Below are 6,000 nucleotides of genomic sequence, written 5' to 3'. Positions count from 1 at the left end.
GACGTTCCATGAACGCTTTCCAGACCCTGGACGGAACTGGGGACCCGGATCAGAGACTATGTCCTCAGGCACCCCGTAGTGCCGGAAGACGTGAGTGAACAGGGCCTCCGCAGTCTCTAAGGCCGTAGGGAGACCGGACAAAAGGAGGAGACGGCAGGACTTAGAAAACCGATCCACCACGACCAGGATCATGGTGTTGCCCTGTGAGGGAAGAAGATCTGTCAGGAAGTCCACCGATAGGTGCGACCACGGCCGTTGTGGAACGGGTAGGGGTTGTAATTTCCCTCTGGGCAGGTGCCTAGGAGCCTTACACTGGGGGCACACCGAGCAGGAGGAAACATAAACCCTCACGTCCTTAGCTAAAGTGGGCCACCAGTACTTCGCACTAAGGCAACGCACCGTCCGACCGATGCCAGGATGACCAGAGGAGGGTGACGTGTGGGCCCAATAGATCGTACGGTCGCGGACAGCAGACGGAACGTACAGGCGCCCAGCTGGACACTGGGGGGGAGTGGGCTCTATGCCTAACGCCCGCTCGATGTCCGTGTCCAGCTCCCACACCACCGGTGCCACCAGGCAAGAGGCCGGAAGTATGGGAGTGGGATCCATGGACCGCTCCTCTGTGCCATACATCCGGAACAGTGCGTCTGCCTTAGCGTTCTGGGAACCTGGTCTGTAGGATAGAGTGAAAACAAAACGGGTAAAGAACATAGCCCACCTTGCCTGGCGAGGGTTCAGTCTCCTCGCCGCCCGGATGTACTCCAGATTGCGGTGGTCAGTCCAGATGAGAAAAGGGTGTTTAGCCCCCTCAAGCCAATGTCTCCACGCCTTCAGAGCCTTGACAACAGCCAACAGTTCCCGGTCCCCCACATCATAGTTTCGCTCCCCGGGCTGAGCTTCTTCAAAAAGAAAGCACAGGGGCGGAGCTTTGGTGGCGTGCCCAAGCGCTGAGAGAGCACGGCTCCTATCCCAGCCTCGGACACGTCCACCTCCACTATGAACGCCAAAGAGGGATCCGGATGAGCCAGGACGGGAGCCGAGGTAAACAGAGCCTTCAGGTGACCAAAAGCCCTGTCTGCTACAGCCGACCACTGCAGCCGCACCGGTCCCCCCTTCAGCAGTGAGGCAATGGGAGCTGCTACCTGACCAAAACCCCGGATAAACCTCCGGTAGCAGTTGGCAAACCCCAGAAACCGCTGCACTTCCTTTACCGTGGTGGGAGTCGGCCAATTAAGCACAGCTGAAATGCGGTCACTCTCCATCTCCCCCCCTGACGTGGAAATGTGGTACCCTAGGAAGGAGACGGACTGTTGGAAGAACAGACATTTCTCAGCCTTGATGTACAAGTCATGCTCCAACAGTCGACCAAGCACCCTGCGCACCAGGGACACATGCTCGGCGCGTGTAGCGGAGTATATCAGAATGTCATCAACATACACCACTACACCCTGCCCGTGCAGGTCCAGGAAAATCTCGTCAACAAAGGCCTGGAAGACTGATGGAGCATTCATCAACCCGTACGGCATGACGAGGTACTCATAGTGCCCTGAGGTGGTACTAAATGCCGTCTTCCACTCGTCCCCCTCCCGGATACGCACCAGGTTGTAAGCGCTCCTGAGATCCAATTTTGTGAAGAAGCGTGCCCCGTGCATTGACTCGATCGCACTGGCGATGAGAGGCAGCGGGTAGCTGTACCTCACAGTGATCTGATTGATCCCTCAATAGTCAATACACGGGCGCAGACCTCCATCATTCTTCTTCACAAAAAAGAAACTCGAGGAGGCAGGTGAAGTGGAGGGCCGAATGTATCCCTGCCCCAGGGATTCGGAGACATATGTTTCCATAGCCGCTGTCTCCTCCTGTGACAGAGGATACACGTGACTCCTGGGAAGTGCTGCGTCTAACAGGAGATTTATCGCTCAATCCCCCCGTCGATGAGGTGGTAATTTAGTCGCCCTCTTCTTACAGAATGCGAGAGCCAAATCTGCATATTCTGAGGGGATGCGCACGGTGGAGACCTGGTCTGGACTTTCCACCGTAGTCGCACTGATGGAAACCCCCACACACCTCCCTGAGCACTCTCGTGACCACCCCTTGAGAGCCCTCTGTTGCCACTAAATAGTGGGGTCATGACAGGCCAACCAGGGTAAGCCCAGCATCACAGGAAATGCAGGAGAATCAATAAGGAAGAGACTGATTCTCTCCTTATGACCCACCTGCGTCACCATGTCAAGTGGAGCGGTGGCCTCCCTAATCAGCCCTGACCCTAATGGTCGACTATCTAGAGCGTGCATAGGAAAGGGCATATCTACAGGAACAAGGGGAATCCCTAAACTATGGGCAAATAAACGGTCAATAGAATTCCCAGCTGCGCCTGAATCTACTAGCGCCTTGTGCTGGGAATGCGGGGAAAACTCAGGAAATGAAATAAACACATAAATGTTAGCAACAGGGGGCTCTGGGTGAGCCTGGTGCTGACTCACCTGGGGTGACATGATAGTGCTCTGCCTGCTGCCTCGACTTCCTGAGGAACCCCCCCAGCACCGACCAGCAGTGTGCCCTCTGCGGCCACAGATGGTGCAGGGAATGGCCCCTCCTCCGGTCGCCCTAAGTGCAGCACCTCCCAGCTCGATGGGCGTTGGAGCGGAGGTGCTGGGGGATGGAACTGACAGGCCCCGATCCGGACGTCCGCGGGCAGTCAGCAGGTTGTCCAGCCGGATGGACAGGTCTACCAGTTGGTCCAATGTGAGGGTGGTGTCTCGGCAGGCCAACTACCAACGGACGTCCTTGCGCAGACTGCACCTGTAGTGATCGATCAGGTTCCTGTCGTTCCATCCCGCGCTGGCAGCCAGGGTCCGGAAGTCCAATGCGAAATCCTGCGCGCTCCTCGTCCCCTGCCTCAGGTGGAACAGACGTTCACCCACCGGGTGAACTCTGCGTAATGGTCCAACGCCGCGTCTCCCTCACTCCATACGGCATTGGCCCACTCCAGGGCTTTACCTGAGAGGCAGGAGACGAGGGCGGACACGCTCTCACGTCCCAAAGGAGCCAGGTGGACGGTCGCCATGTAGAGATCCAGCTGTAGTAGAAACCCCTGGCATCCGGCAGCCGTCCCATCATACTCCCTCTGGAGCGCGAGTCGAATCCCGCTGGGACCAGGTGAAAGAGGGGTGGACAGTGGGACCTGTTGTAGTGGGGCTGGTGGAGGCGCTGAAAAACCTCCTCCTCTCTCCCAACAATCCATCGTCTGCAGCACGTGATCCATGGCTGTGCCCAGACGTTGCAACATGGTCGCGTGCTGCTGAACACGTTCCTCCACTGCAACTGGGAGGGCGTCTGCTCCTGCTGACTCCATTCTTGAGGTGAGTGATTCTGTAATGCGTGTATATGGGAGGCGAAGTCAAGTGCAGGAGAGTGGAGTATAATAATCAGGCGCACTTTAATGCCGGTACCAAATGACAGCGCATAACATCCACGTAACAAATAACAATCACTCACAAATACAACATGGGTTAAATAATAAACAAGTGATTGGTGAGTGAAGCCAGGTGTGATAAGACAAAGACAGAACAAATGCAAAATGAAAAGTGGATCGGCGGTGGCTAGAAAGCCGGTTACGTCGACCGTCGAACGCCGCCTGAACAAGGAGAGGGACCGACTTCGGCGGAAGTCGCGACAGTGCGTGTATGAAGGTGGGTCTGGTTGGTCCGTTCACCAAACCTGGAGGAGGGGGTAGGAAAGCTATTGACAATGTAAGATATTGAAATATGTCTGATTACGTACCATGGAAAAACAATAACAAATTGTAAAAAATAAATAAAACAAACCATTGGTGACAGAATATAACCTATAACATCCGTACCTTGTTCCAGCGTTCATGACCTCAGTCACTCAAGACGACCTCAGGACAACCCTGGGTGGCCTCGACAGTCTCGTCCTTGATGGGTATCAAACAAAACGAAAATCTATTTTTTTGTTACAAGCACCCTTTTTAATGGGTTACAGAAGGGAATTTAGAGTTAAGCACATACTCTTCCTTTACTGACCTTAATGGGTATTACCTCCACCCACTTGGTAAAGTGATGGGTCACCGTCAGACACCAGCTGTTGCCATTCCTGGATTTCGTGAAGGGTCCAATGAGGTCCACCTCTAACATTTAAAGTGTTAGAGAGAAGGTTATTTTATATTCTTACCTGTATCTGAGTCATATTGTATGCAAACTTTCATATTTGAAAGGATACTGACACACACACACACACACACACACACACACACACACACACACACACACACACACACACACACACACTCTATAACATTGAACTCTGCTGTGGTCAAATAAAGCATCCATTACAAAACAACTTATCAGGGAAAAATTTGAATTGGGACCCTTACCGATTATGTGCCATGGTAAAACACCTTTGATGGGCTTCAACTCCGGTGCCACAGTCTTCACCCTCACACATTTCTGGCAGGCTAGACAGGGTAATGACCTATAAGCACAAAGTAACAAATTGAAACATTGTGTGCTCTCTGATATGACATTCATTGAAAACATAATACTTTCTGATATAATAGAATGTGATTGATAAACAAAAGGTTATTTCACTTGCCCAGCTGTCCACCTCCTTGACAATTCCCCGTCAGAAGAAGGAACTGTAGGTTGATTTTGGCAATCATGTGCTTCACTCCGAAATGGGCAGCATGCATCTCGGTCAGCACAACCTCTTTCTCCTCCTTAGTAAAAATCACAGTCCTGTGTGGCTGGCCATTCTTCCCCCGTAGGTACATAATGTATGATTACCTAACAAGTTGGAAGAGAAGAGTTATTGAAATACTAAAGTCTAAGTACATTTCCACTGCTGTCTTTCTCTCTCTGAATCTCTCTGTCCCTCTCTCACTTTCATATTTTCTTTCTCACCCCCCCTCCCCCCACTCTCAATTCAATTCACTGGCTTTATTCGCATGGGAAATATATGTTAACAATGCCAAAGCGAGTGAAGTAGATAATAAACAAAAGTCAAATAAACAATATAAAATTAACAGTAAACATTACACTCACAGAAGTTCCAAAAGAATAAAGACATTTTAAATGTCATATTATGTATATATACAGTGTTGTAACAATGTGCAAATAGTGAAAGTACAAAAGGGAAAATAAATAAACATAAATATGGGTTGTATTTTGTTCTTGTTTGTTTGTTTGTTTGTTCTAGTTTGTTCTTCACTGGTTGCCCTTTTCTTGTGGAAACAGGTCACAAATCTTACTGCTGTTATGGCACACTGGTATTTCACCCAGTAGATATTGGAGTTTGTGTAATCTGAGGGAAATATGTGTCTCTAATATGGTCATACATTTGGCAGGAGGTTAGGAAGTGCAGCTCAGTTTCCACCTCATTTTGTGGGCAGTGTGCACATAGCCTGTCTTCTCTTGAGAGCCAGGTCTGCCTACGGTGACCTTTCTCAATAGCAAGGCTATGCTCACTGAGTCTGTACATAGTCAAAGATTTCCTTAAGTTTGGGTCAGTCACAGTGGGCAGGTATTCTGCCACTGTGTACTCTCTGTTTAGAGCCAAGTAGCATTGTAGTTTGCTCTGTTTTTTTGTTAATCCTTTCCAATGTGTCAAGTAATTATCTTTTTGTTTTCTCATGATTTGTTTTCAGATAGCCTTCCACAAGCTTCACACAATAAGTTGGGTGAATTTTGGCCCATTCCTCCTGACAGAGTTGGTGTAACTGAATCAGGTCTGTAGGCCTCCTTGCTCGCACACGCTTTTTCAGTTCTGCCCACAAATGTTCTATAGGATTGAGGTCAGGGCTTTGTGATGGCCACTCCAATACCTTGACTTTGTTGTCCTTCAGCCATTTTGCCACAACTTTGGAAGTATGCTTGGGGTCATTGTCCATTTGGAAGACCCATTTGCGAACAAGCTTTAACTTCCTGACTGATGTCTTGAGATTTTGCTTCAATATATCCACATAATTTTCATCCGTCATGA

General features: G+C 50.2%; 1 long non-coding RNA gene across 1 annotated transcript; it reads right to left on the bottom strand.

The window, feature by feature from the left end:
• Positions 1 to 2,977: 2,977 nt before the first annotated feature.
• Positions 2,978 to 4,488, bottom strand: LOC106569601 (uncharacterized). The gene is made up of 4 exons (XR_001320518.2): positions 4,397 to 4,488; positions 4,047 to 4,150; positions 3,863 to 3,937; positions 2,978 to 3,720 (listed from the first exon to the last, which is right to left on the bottom strand). It is a non-coding gene; the product is annotated as an uncharacterized lncRNA (long non-coding RNA).
• Positions 4,489 to 6,000: the final 1,512 nt, after the last annotated feature.

Source organism: Salmo salar, chromosome ssa14, assembly GCF_905237065.1.
Source record: "Salmo salar chromosome ssa14, Ssal_v3.1, whole genome shotgun sequence".
NCBI classification, from domain to species: Eukaryota; Metazoa; Chordata; class Actinopteri; order Salmoniformes; family Salmonidae; genus Salmo; species Salmo salar.
The sequence above is the reverse complement of the archived record's forward strand: the minus strand, read 5'-3'. Positions and strand labels throughout refer to the sequence as shown.